The 13,879-nt window shown below is 48.2% G+C and overlaps 1 long non-coding RNA gene across 1 annotated transcript in view; it reads right to left on the bottom strand.

Annotated features, from left to right (window-relative positions):
* LOC308517848 overlaps window positions 1–13,879 on the bottom strand; it is a 39,129-nt gene that overhangs the window by 21,434 nt on the left and 3,816 nt on the right. The gene's annotated exons all lie outside the window — the stretch shown is intronic.

Here is a 13,879-nt window from a genome sequence, read left to right as displayed (position 1 = left end):
GATGCACAGTCAAGTCTGAGGAAGACTTTCATAGCCAATACCTCACTGCATGTAGAGAAGTTAATTTTACTAGATGATTATTTGCAAAACAGCTTTATTTTAAGTTTGTTTTTCATTCCAAAGAAATATGTACACATTATAGAAAAATTTTTTTTAATATATTTTATTGATTTTTTTTACAGAAAGGAAGGGAGAGGGATAGAAAGTCAGAAACATCGATGAGAGAGAAACATCAATCAGCTGCCTCCTGCACCCCTCCTACTGGGAATGTGACCACAACCAAGGTACATGCCCTTGACTGGAATGGAACCTGGGACCCTTCAGTCCGCAGGCTGACGCTCCATCCACTGAGCCAAACCAGTTAGGGCTATAGAAAAATTTTAAGACAATAAGGGTGGTGGTGGGAAGTGTCTCACAGCCAAATATTAGAGATAACTAAATACTCTTAAAAATACCACAACTCAAACCTCTTATTTTTTCCAGACCAAGATTATTCTTTCCCAGATCCCACCTTCAAGAATTCTACAAAAGAAACGGTTCATTTTGATGATATACAGAGGTCTGTGGACTTGGGGAGGTTACAACACTTGGGATCTGAGCGGCCTGTGGGCATGGTGAGTGACGGGAGCAGAACTGGAACATAGTGAGTCCTACCCCCTTTACTCAGACCCCAAAGCTTCAGAAATCACATACAAGAGAGCACAGATGTTCCCAAGGATTAAAAGGACGTAAATGCTAAATGGCAAAATTTAAAAAGATATTGATAGAATATTTACATTGCTCAAAAAAATACAAAAGTTAATAAAACTTTTAGACAATTACCCATTTCATTAGCAGAAGCTTACCAATTTAAATAAATAACATGAAGACACCAGGCTCTCCTCCAGGATTTGAGTCATATAAAGATGAACTAGCTTTTAAAACTTATTTAGCAACCTGCAAGGGCAGCTTTCAATGAAACGGAAAAGGCCGCAGTGGTCTTAAGGCTATCTAAAAATGTATGGAGCTAAAGTGCTTAATGGAAAGAGACTTATATAGAGCCTTGGTCTGTCCATGTAATGGAATATCCGTCAGCCATAAAAAAGAATGAAGTGATGCATGCTGCAAACATGCCAAGTGAAAGAGGCCAGACACAAAAAGTCACATATTATAGAATTCCATTTCTATGAAATGTCCAGAACAGGCAGATCCATAGACAGAGAATGAATAGAAACTGCTTAATGGATACAGTGTTTCCTTTAATAAAATGTTTTAGAACTAGACAGAAGTAGTGATTGTGTAATACATATATATTTTAATCCTCACACGAGGACATTCCTCCATTAATTTTCAGAGAGAGTGGAAGAGAGAAGGAAATACCTCTTACATGTGCCCCAACTAGAGCCTGGGCTGGGGAGGAGCTTGTAACCAAGGCACGGGGCCCTGACCGGAATCAAACCTGGGACCCTTTGGTCCGCAGTCCAGCGCTCTATCCACCATGCCAAACCAGCCAGGGCTGTATAACATTTTTAATGTACTAAAATGCCACTGATTGTTCATTTGAAAATGGCTAATTTTATGTTATGTGAATTTCACCTAAATTAAGAAAATTTTTAATTAATTTTTTTTCTAAAATAATTGAGACAAAACAAAAACTAGAGCTTTGAAAGAAAGGCAAAAATAATAGGAGAAATGTATTCTGAAGGAGATTAAGCTGGATGGGGCAGGGTTTATTTAATGTCTTTAAGTACATGAAGAACTACTATGCAGAAGGTCACGGTAAACATGTTCACCTGGGATCAGATTCCATTTCTTTTCATGTCACTGGGAAGTAGTTCTCCTGGATACCAATGAAAGGAATCAGAGATGTGAGAGTGACATAGATGTGCAGAATCATAGTTGAAAAGGGCCTCCCTGGCCAGATAGCTCACTTGGTTAGAGCATCGTCCCAATACACCAAGATTGCAAGTTCCATCCCCTGTCACGGGACATATAAGAATCAACCATTAAATGTATAAATAAGTGGAATAACAAATCGATGTTCCTCTCTCCCTCTCTCTAAATCAATAAAACAAGTGGTTGTTATTTTTTTTGTTTTTTTTTTAAAAAAAGGAAAGGGCTCAACTTTGAAGGGAGAATGCAAAAATACAGCATTAAACTGTCCTGTATTCTTTCCCTCTGCTTCTTGTGATTTATTTCTATCCTTTATCTTTACTCCCTTCACAATCTAAGTCAAGGACCCAAAGCATTAGAGATATGAAAAAAACATAGTTTTCTCCCAGCCAGATTTCTCTCTTTTAATGAATTCTTCAAACTACTCAGTGTAGTCCAGCTGTCCACTCTGTCTGGGTCTTATCCCTGCCCTTCCCCACCCTCAAGAAGCCTGGACCCACCTTTCCAATTGTCACTTTCTCTTAAGGAGAGAGTACTATGTGAGTGCCTCTGGATTAACCTCTTTATCACTGTGATACCCTCCTCCCTATCACCACCACCACCACACACAACGTGTATGATAGATGACTGTTCTGGTTTGCTGTATGTTGCTCCCCCCTTCCCCACCCAGCATTCCTTCCCCACTTCTGATAGCCAAAGTAATCTTTTCTGTCATAGAAGAGAGTTTAGGCAACCACCATTTTGGTTTGTGTGACTTGACAACTGCCATTTTGAAACTGCAGAGGTCAACCCCTCCCTTTTTCCTTTAAATTAGCCAATTGTGCAAGAATGTGAGCCTAAACTCTGACCAATCAAGAGTGAGGGAAAGATGGCAGGCTTCAGAGATAAAACCCCGAGTGGACTGCCCGCTCAGTGTGCATGATTACCAAATCCTGTATTGGTTGCCCACCTTCCTGCAGAAGTAAAGATATTTGCCTTGTCTGGCTCCCAAGTATCCTTTGTGTTCTACTAGGACCCCTGGTTTGGGGGCTCGCCTTCTTTCTAACACGAATTACCAACTGAGGTCCAGCTGAGGAGACATATCAAGGAAGGACAGAAAACGCCTGGAGACCAGTAGGAAGGGTGAGGTCGTGAGAGGAGATGACCCAGCTTCCAGGGGTGGCAGGCCAGCAGGGGCTGAGAGAGAGGAGGCATGTCCTGGTTAAAGGAGGGTCTGTACCCTCAGAAGATATAGGCCAAGAACCCAGGCTTGTCTCCATAGCTTGCAGCATCAGAGTCTAGACCTGTAGCCTCTGTAACATTCAGCCATGAAAGGCGGCAGGGCTGCTGGCCACAGCAGAGCCTGGAGCCAGCAGACCAGAGCCAGTCAGAGAGAAATCCACAATTTCATTCTTTTTTTCTTTTTTTTTAACCCAGAGCACAGGAGTTCTCACCTGCAGCTAGTCGCCTGAGGCTTTGGTGCAGGGAGGGAGGTGCAGACTTGAGGTGCCTAAGGAAAGACTGAGGTGGGAAGCATTGCGGGGAGACTTGGAAAAACAACAGCCAGGAGCATTTGGTTGTAGGCACCCAAACTGAAACAGCCATTTTCTTCTGAGAGGAGTTAGCTGCTCCTCCTAGCTGCTGGGCAGGAAAAGAACCCCTTCCCTAGACACCCTGCCCCACCCTCAGGAGCCCTGCATGCCACACCCTGCATTTTGAGCTTTTCAGAGGAAATAAAAGCAGAGGCCAAGCTTACAAGTTTGAACAGTTTCAAGGACCTCTCAGTGACTGGATTGGGAGAGGGCCATCTGCCCTACTATCCTGGGAAACAGACTGGTACTTTCCCTGAATAGGAGAAGTGGTAAAAACTCCAGGTTTCCAGCCGACCCTGTTGGTCTTCCTAGAAGGATCTCTGTCCAGTCAATGGCAGAGTAATATTATGGGCCACTCATGGAGGAGTAGCTCTGGGACAGGGAAACACCCACCATATTCCTTCCTTGCTATATCTCCTCCTCAGCAGCACCTCCCCCACCTAAAGCCGTTTCAGAAACAGACCTTTGAGTGACTAAGATTAAGGGCATGCAAAGGCAAGCAGAGGCGGAGCAGGCAAAGAATAAAGAATGGCAATAAATAAGTGCCTATGAATAATAACCTTAAATGTAAATGGCTTAAATGCTCCAATCAAAAGACATTAGGTAGCTGAAAGGATAAGAAAACATGACCCATATATATGCAGTCTACAAGAGACCCACCTCAGCACAAAGGACTCACACAAACTGAAAGTGAAGGGATGGAAAAAAATTTTTCAGGCAAATGGAAATGAAAAAAAAAAAAAAAGCTGGGGTAGCAATACTCATATCTGACAAAATAGAATTCAAAGTGAAGGCCATAATAAGAGATAATGAAGGCCACTGCATAATATTAAAAGGATGGATACAACAAGAGGATATAACTCTGGTAAACATATATGCACCCAATACAGGAGCATCCAGATATATTAAAAAAACAAAAAAAAACTTTTGGAGGATTTTAAGGGAGAGATTGACAGCAATACAATCATAGTAAGGGACTCTAACACCCCACTGACATCACTGAATAGATCTTCTAGACAAAAAATCAACAAGGAAACAGTGATCCTAAACAACACACTTGATCAGATGGCATTAATTGACATTTTCAGAATAATCACCCCAAAGCTACAGAATATACATTCTTCTCAAGTGCACATGGACATTTTCAAGGACACACCGCATGTTAGGATACAAACTAAGTCTCTACAAGTTCAAGAAGACATATCAAGCATGTTCTCAGATCACAATGAACCTAGAAATCAACTACAATAAAAACACTCAAAAACATTCAAACACATGGAGGCTAAATAGCATGCAATTAATAAATGGGTTACCAAAGAGATCAAAGAATTAAAAAACATCCTGAAAGCAGTCCTGAGGGAAATTCATACCACTAGGCCTTGTTATGCCCAGATTTCAAGATCCCCAAAGACCACCAGGGAGCCAAGTCTGATGCAAAAGCAAAGAGCCTTTATTCAAGCTCGAGCTCAGTCTCTCCACCTCTACCGACGCAGCAGCAGGATGCAAGAGAGCCCCGAGCTTCAGGAGAACAAAGAGTTTATAGGGCTTGGGGTCGGGAGGTGGGGTGATACTCGGACCACTGAGTTGGCCGATTCTGATTGGTTGGGTGGGGGTTAGGGTCTAGTGACACAAAGGCAGGATGTGGCCAGGGTCCAGTTACACAAAGACAGGATGTGGCTAGCATATTTCTGGCCTTAGGTTAGTTCCTCTTGCATTCCTATTGGCCGATTTAAGGGGGTGGGGGAAGCAGGGTTAAGCAAGTGGTGCATTCTGTGGCTTTTCATAGAAAAAGGTCATGTTGTGGACATAGTTACACAAGATGGAGGATACGACACAAAATGGAGTTAGTCCTGCTTTGCCCTTTCATTCCCCCCTTGTCTTGAAATTTATAGGCCCAATCATGGGACGGACTGCATTTCTACCTCGCCTTCTGCTACTAGAGGCCGGTACTGAGCGCGCAGAACCAGCAACTGAACCGCCCCTATGCGCTCTTTGACAAATTGGACTAGATGGTTGATAATGCAAGGGCCGAAGGTCAATAGCATGAGTAAAATTATAAAGGGTCCAGCGAGGGCAGAAATAAGAGTGGTTAACCATGGGGACCAATGAAATAATGATTCATACCAAGACTGGGATTGCTCCCTCTCTAGCTTCCGTTTCTGCAATCCCTCTCTTATGAGGGCCATGGACTCCTTTATAACTCCCGAATGATCAACATAAAAACAACACTCCTCCCCTAGGGCAGCACATAAGCCTCCTTGCTGCATGAACAGTAAGTCTAATCCTCTTCTGTTCTGGAGTATTACTTCAGATAAGGAAGTAAGAGATTCTTGCAGATGGGTAATGGACTTCTCGATTCTTTCTATATCTAGGTCTATGGCTGCTCTTAGGGTTTCATAGTTCTTGTCCTGTATAACAAGCGAGGATATCCCGGTTCCTGCTCCCGCTAGTCCCAGCCCCAGGAGCGCAGCCAGGGTCAGGGCTGTGACAGGTTCTCTCCTGCTTCGGGGGCTAGCAGAGCCTATCCTGCTGAGTACTTCCTCCCCCGAATGGTACACTAGCTTGGGAATTAGCTGGACGAGTATGCAAAAGCCTTCTTTTGAGGAGTGGAGGATTTGGGAGTGGACGCAGGGAGCGAGGCCGCTGGAACAGGCCCGCCATGCATTTTTGGCAGGGAGCAGGTAAGCTGTCCCATTAGGGACTGTTAGTGTTATTACAAAGAAGTGATTGTTCAGGGGACACTCGGCCTATGCAAGTACCTTGCCCTATTACTGCCTGGAGGGTTAGTCCTGCAGTGGCCTGCTGCCACCTGCAGGAGCTGGAATTAGAGGCCGTTGTATAATTGCCTCTAATAGAAATGCCTTCATAATATGGTGGCCGGACATCTAGACAGAGCCAACAGGACATGGTCAGGTCAGGTCGGGAAGCGTTCAGCACATGATATGCTCCCATAACTATGCTCCATAGGGGTCTGTGTCAGACGTTGAGGTGCGGACTGGGGTCGGGGATGTGGAGGATGCCCTGGTAGGGCCAAGGGATGCAGAGGGCTGTGAGGCCAGGGCCCGGGTGCTCTTGGGCGGGAACGCCAGGGTAGAGACGGGTTGGGGGGCCAGTACTTGGTTAGGCCCTACTCCTGCTGGAGCCTGTTGGGAGAGAGGTGCCACCCGTACCTGAAGAGTGAACAGTCCCCCGTGGTCCATATACCCGACCCTAGTCTTATCATAGAAACGTATTCCCCAGGTCTTACCGGTGTCCCACCCTGTCGCCTTCTTTCCTTGTTCCGTGAAAGATATTCTCACGGGGTTACAAGGATTACCTTCTCGGTCGCATGGTGGGCTATTCGGCCGCCTGACGGTAATTAGGTCACCCGTATTTGGGGGAGTCCACCATATATGTCCCGTTGAGACACACGACCAGGAGGCACAGAAATAGTCCTCCGCTCCTCCACATGGGTCCCGGGTGCGGCCTCGTGGAGTCCGAGAGTGCCCGGGGCAGACATAGAAGTGATGTCCCCGGGCGAATCCGGGGTCGTATTGGACGCCAATGAGGGAAAGCAGGTCTACATAGAGGTCCGGGTACCAAGTGTCTTTAGGGTGCAACTGGGAGGTCTGATTAAGTACAGTCCCCGAACTGGTGTCTATGATTTGCCAAGTAAGGTTATGGGGGGCGTGGGGACTCCCGGCGGCATGAGTGGCTGCGAGCAAGGTTACCAGTATCAGGCAGGTCAAGTACGCGGTAGCTTGAGCTTGAGCAGATTGTGCTGATTGTAATCGAGGCTCCATTGTGTGATGAGGTCCTCCTGGACTGCAGAGGGATCAGCTAGGCGGACGTGGGTGTGATGACCCAGGTTGCGATGCCGTCTACCTTGAGAGCAGTGGGTGTAGTCAGCACCACGACGTAGGGACCCTTCCAACGCGGCTCAAGGGTCTCCCGGCGGTGCCTTTTGACAAAAACCCAGTCTCCCGGTCTGTACTGATGAGGCGTTGGGGTTGGGCCAGCTTCGTAGATGGCACGGAGGCACGGCCAAATGTCCTCGTGCGCCCTCTGGAGCCCTCTTAAGAGAAAAGATATTTCTTGATTTTCAAACTCAGCGAGAAGCTCAGCCTTAAGGTTAGGAATGATAGGGGGTGGCCTGCCAAACATGATCTCATAGGGGGTAAAGCCCAGGGTATAAGGAGAGTTCCGTACCCGGTAGAGGGCATACGGAAGGAGAGCCACCCAGTCCCCGCCAGTCTCCATGGTTAATTTGGTAAGGGTCTCTTTTAGAGTTCTATTCATCCTTTCTACCTGCCCTGAACTTTGGGGCCTATAGGCACAATGCAATTTCCAATCTGCCCCTATAGCCTTGGGTACTGCCTGTGTTACCTGTGAAATAAAAGCTGGCCCGTTATCTGATCCTATCATAGCAGGAAATCCATACCTGGGTAGGATGTCTTCTAGCAGTTTCTTGGCTACCATGTGAGCTATTTCATGCCTGGTTGGGTATGCCTCTACCCATCCAGAAAAGGTGTCTATAAATACTAAAAGATATTTATAACCATACTTCCCTGGCTTGACTTCGGTGAAGTCAATCTCCCATTGAGCTCCCGGCTTGGTTCCTCTGATCCTGGTCCCTTTTTCACTCGACCCGGCCCTTGCGTTCGTGAGTTCGCAGGTCTTACAGGCAGATACAACTTGATCTATTTTGGAGTTTTGCTGGTGAATTTTGATTCCGGCATGCTGGATTAAGTCCTTTAATTTCCAGGCCCCCAAGTGGGTGGACCAGTGCATACGTTCTAACACTGGGACCCTGAGCCGGTCTGGCAGTATGAGCTCCTTGTCTGGTGTATACCACCATCCCTTTATCTCCTGGGCCAGGGGGAGTTTCCTGATCCGCTGCAACTCCTCCTGGGAGTATCTGGGCTGGTCTGGTAAAACTGGGTCCCCCAGGTCCGGTAGTTGTAGGGCCATGGTGGGGACCGCAGTAAGGGCCACTGCCTTGGCTGCCTGGTCAGCCTTTTGGTTACCTCTTGCTACCGGGTCATCAGTCTTCTGGTGCCCTTGGCAGTGGATAATGGCTAACTTGGCAGGAAGCCATAAGGCTGTAAGCAGGTTGAGTATCTCCTGCTTATTCTTTATAGTCCGTCCCTCTGCCGTCAGTAATCCCCTCTCCTGATAGATTGCCCCATGAACACTGTGGCAAACGCATAACGGCTATCTGTGTAGATGTTGAACCGTTTTCCAGCTCCCAGCGTCAGCGCCTTAGTGAGGGCAACGAGCTCTGCTTGCTGGGCTGACATTCCAGAGGGTAGAGCTTCTGCCCATACGGTGTTCGTTTCAGTGACCACCACAGCACCCGCGTACCTGTGCCCGTCCCGTATAAAGCTGCTCCCATCCGTGAACCAAGTGGTCTCGGCATCTGGGAGAGGCCAGTCGGTTAAGTCCTTCGGAATCCATGTACTTGCTCTAGGATTCCTGCACAGTCATGTAGTGGGGAATCTAGATCAGCGCTGGGCAGCAAAGTAGCGGGGTTAAGGGGCTCACTGGGGTGGAACCGCACTCTAGGGGGGTTGAGCAGAAGGCTCTGATAATGGGTCATACATGCGTTCCTCATCCATCTATCAGGAGGCTGTTTCAGGACTCCCTCAATGGCATGTGGGGTTGTGATCCAGATTTCCTGCCCCAGGGTCAGTTTGTCGGCGTCTTTGACTAAGAGTGCTGTTGCCACAATAATTCTTAGGCACGGCAGCCAGCCGGCAGCTACTGGATCTAGGTTCTTAGACAAGTAAGCTACTGGCGGCTCCAGGGGCCCAAGGCTTGAGTCAAAACCCCTTTCGCTATTCCTTTGTGTTCGTCTACAAAGAGGTGAAAGGGCTTTGTAATGTCTGGCAGTCCTAGGGCTGGAGCATCTAGGAGGGCTTTCTTTAACTGATTAAAGGCAGCCTCTTCTTTCTCAGTCCATTCAAACGCCCTCCCCTCTTTGGTAGCTTCATATAGGGGCCTGGCGAGAGGCGGCAGTAGCCGGCCGATCCTAGGAATTCCCTTACTTCCCTTCGGGAGGTGGGAGTAGGGATCTTCAGGACAGTTTCTTTTCTGGCATCTGATAGCTGCCACTGTCCACCGTCTAGGATGTATCCCAGGTAACTTAGCCTCTCTCTGCATATCTGAGCCTTCTTCGCAGATGCCTGGTACCCTAAGGCCCCCAAGGTAGCCAGCAGATCCTGGGTCCCCCGCTCACAGTCCTCGGCCGTGTCGGCAGCAATCAGGATGTCATCTACGTACTGGAGGAGGGTGAGGCTGGGGTGCTCCCTCCTGTACTCACCCAGGTCCTCGTGTAGCACCTCGTCAAAGATGGTGGGCGAATTTTTGAACCCCTGAGGCAACCGTGTCCAGGTTAATTGTCCATTGTAGCCCTCCTCTGGGTCATGCCATTCGAAGGCAAATAACGGTTGGCTTTGGGGCGCCAGCGGCAGACTGAAGAAGGCATCCTTTAAATCTAATACGGTATACCAGACTCTAGAGGGTGCCAAGGAGCTTAATAGAGTATATGGGTTGGGAACAGTTGGGTGTATGTCCATGACTCTTTTATTTACTTCCCGAGGTCCTGTACTTGTTGGTAATCATTCGTGTGAGGCTTCCTGACCGGCAGGAGGGGGGTGTTCCAGGCAGATTGGCAGGGAACTAGTACCCCTAGGCTTAGCAGTCTCCGGATGTGAGACTGGATTCCCTTCCCGGCCTCCTGAGACATAGGGTACTGCTTGATCCTTACTGGGCCTTCTCCTGGTTTTAGCTCTACTAGGATTGGGGTCCTGTGAGTGGCTAGTCCTACCCCGCCCCTGCCTCTGCCCAAGCCGTGGGGAATTCTTGTAGCTATCTGTCCATGTTGTTCTCTATTGGGGATGCCTTCTGGTGGAGGCGGTACTCATCCTCCAGTCTCAGAGTCAGGACCTGGATGGGGTGGCCTTTGCCATCAGTGACCTGAGGCCCCCCCTTGTCTGAAAGTTATCTGACCTCCAATCTTGGTCAGTAAGTCCCGTCCTAACAGTGGGTAGGGGCATTCCAGTATTACCATGAAGGAGTGGGGTACCCAGCCTGTCCCTAGATCTACCGTTCTTTGGGTGGTCCATGAATACTGGCTCATACCAGTTGCCCCTTGTACCCAGGACTTCTTGTTTGCTAGCTTCCCCTGAGGTGTATGGAGGACCGAATGTTGCGCTCCGGTGTCGACAAGGAAGTTAACAGGGGTCCCCTCCACTCTCAGAGTTACCGTGGGCTCGGGGAGGGGGTCCAAACCCCGACTCCCCTAATCACTCAGTTCATCCAGCTCTAAGACTTTCACTCAATCAGTCTTGCTTCCCTTCCCACCGGCCTTCTTTGGACATTCTCGGGCCCAATGCCCTATTTCCTTGCAGTAAACACACTGATCCTTCTGCAGCCTCCGCCTCCCTTCCCTGGCGGTCCTCTACCTCTTTTCCGGTCACTTGCAAGCTGTCAGAGGCAGCGGTCCCGTTCCTCAGGAGAGTTCATGGTGGTAGCCAGCAGAATCCTGGCCAGGTCTTGGGTTTGCTTACTGTTGGCAGCTGCCACAGCGCAAGCCTGTTTATCTTCTGGGGGCTCCCAGTTGTACACCTTTTAGGCTACTACCAGCAAGTTCTGCAGACTTTTTCCCCTAGTCTATCTTCTGCAGTTTTCTCCTAATGTCTGCAGCAGATTGATTTACAAAGGCCATGATAACAGCCGCCTTGTTCTCGGGAGCCTCTGGGTCCATGGGGGTATAGGTACGGAACGCCTCCATGACCCGCCCTAGGAAGGCTGCTGGAGATTCATCCTTCTTCTGCTGTACATTTCCTACCTTAGCCAAATTAGTCGGCTTCCTAGCAGCCATCTGAAGACCCCCCATTAGAGTCTGGCGGTAGACCCAGAGCCTCTCCTTACCTTCTGCCATGTTGAAATCCCATTCAAGCCTAGTTAGAGGAAAAGAGGTATCTATCTGAGCCTGGTTGGTGGTAGGATTCCCGTCTGTTCCCAGGACTAGCTTTTGGGCCTCATTGAGGAACCTCTCCCTCTCCTTGGTGGTGAATAGGACCTGCAAAAGCTGCTGACAGTCATCCCAGGTAGGCTGATGGGTGAAAAGAACAGAATCTAGTAAATCAATGAGCCCTGCCGGCTTCTCAGAAAACTTAGGATTCTGAGCTTTCTAATTATAGAGGTCGCTAGTGGCGAAAGGCCAGTAGTGATGGGGCTGATTGCCCCCCTCATCTGGGGGACTGGTGGCTCGCAGGGGTAGAGTCTTAATAGTGGAGTCGGCAACGGAGGCAGACTGCTCTCTCTGAGCCCTTTGTCTGGTATAGGGCGGGCTTCCCACTGGAACTCCTCCGCCCTCCGCTCTCAGAGCAGCGTCTGCTTCCCCAGATGCGGGGTGGCTGGGTCCCTCCGGCACTCTAGGGGACTGATACAGGGGAGGAAAAATTAGTTCTTCTTCAGTTCCCCCCTGCAAGACAGGGTAGAGGGGAGCTGATGGCTGGGTGACCTTCTTCTCCTCCTTCTTGTCCGTCCCCTGCAAAGCAAGAATAGGTCTCGGCTCCGGAGGGCGTGGGGCCAGGAAGGGCTTAAGCCAAGAGGGTGGGTCCTCCACAAGGTCCTGCCAAGTAATAATGTAAGGGAGTTGATCAGGATGACCCTTCTTGGGCCGGGAGATGACATCTCTGACCCGGCGGATGGTAGGGAGGTTGTAAGTTCCCTCTGGCGGCCATCCAACATTGAAAGTTGGCCACTCGCTGGAACAAAAAGTCTGCCACTGACCCTTCCGGACCTTCACACTGAGGTCGTTGGCTCTTCTTCTAATTTCCTTGAAATGATCAATCATAATACTTAAAGGAGTAGTCTGAGTCTGTCCCATAATGTCCCTCCAGTAAGTCCACAGAATAAAACAGAGAAACACAAACACAGACAAACAAAGGGCCCCAAAGAACAGTTTTCCAACTCCGTGGAAGCAAAACCAAAAGCTAGACGACGGCCTCACGCCGACTGGTGGGAGCGACCCGCCTCACCTCAGATTTGTGAGGGGAATCCACGTCCCTCCAGAAAGGAGGATCAGAACGTCTTCCGAGTCCTCCTGCCCATGGTCCTCCAGTGCGTCCACTTAGACCGCATCGGGCACAACCAGAATACCAGAGATGAGCTCACACAAGAGGGACAGAAACACACAAACACACAGACACCTACCGCAGTCAGTCAGGCTCTCCAGGTCAGGGTCCCATGTGGGTCTTGGGGATCCCGGACGAGCCCCCAAATGTTAAGCCCAGATTTCAAGATCCCCAAAGACCACTAGGGAGCCGAGTTCGATGCAAAAGCAAAGAGCCTTTATTTAAGCTCGAGCTCGGTCTCTCCGCCTCTACCAACACAGCAGCAGGATGCAAGAGAGCCCCGAGCTTCGGGAGAACAAAGAGTTTATAGGGCTTGGGGTCGGGAGGTGGGGTGATACTTGGACCACTGAGTTGGCCGATTCTGATTGGTTGGGTGGGGGCTAGAGTCTAGTGACACAAAGGCAGGCTGTGGCCAGGGTCCAGTTACACAAAGACAGGATGTGGCTAGCATATTTCTGGCCTTAGGTTAGTTCCTCTTGTATTCCTATTGGCTGATTCAAGGGGGGTGGGGGAAGCAGGGTTAAGCAACTGGTGCATTCTGTGGCTTTTCTTGGAAAAAGGTCATGTTGTGGACATAGTTACACAAGATGGAGGATATGACACAAAATGGAGTTAGTCCTTCTTTGCCCTTTCAGCCTACCTTAAAAAACAAGAAAAAAGTTTAATAAGTTATCTAACTCTACAATTTAAATAATTAGAGAACAAGAAAAACCCAGAGTAAGTAGAAGGAAGGAAATAATAAAGATCAGAGCAGAAATAAATGACATAGAGACAATAAATAAATAAATAAATAAATAAATAAATAAATAAATAAAACCAAGAGCTGGTTCTTTAAAAAGATAAACAAGATTGATGAAACTCTATCCAGACTCATCAAGAAACAAAGAGGACACAAACAAAATCAGAAACAAAAGAAGTGAAGTAATAAATGATCCCAGAGAAATACAAAGGATCATAAAAAAAAAAAAAAACACCTATGAACGACTACATCCCAACAAACTGGACAATCTGGACAAAATGGATATATTCCTAGAAAAATACAATCTTCCAAAACTCAACCAGGAAGAATAAAAAAAACTCCACCTGAGTAGACCCATAACTACTGATGACATTGAAGCAGTAATTTTTTTTTAATATATTTTATTGATTTTTTACAGAGAGGAAGGGAGAGAGATAGAGAGTTAGAAACATCGATGGGAGAGAAACATCGATCAGCCACCTCCTGCACATCTCCCACTGGGGATGTGCCGGCAACCCAGGCACATCCGGAATCGAACCTGGGACCCCTCAGTCCGCAGGCCGACGCTCTAT

This window comes from Myotis nattereri (genome assembly GCF_964212035.1).
Source record: "Myotis nattereri genome assembly, chromosome: 4".
In the NCBI taxonomy this organism is placed as follows: domain Eukaryota; kingdom Metazoa; phylum Chordata; class Mammalia; order Chiroptera; family Vespertilionidae; genus Myotis; species Myotis nattereri.
Note: the sequence above shows the minus strand (reverse complement) of the source record. Positions and strands in the feature narration are given on the sequence as shown.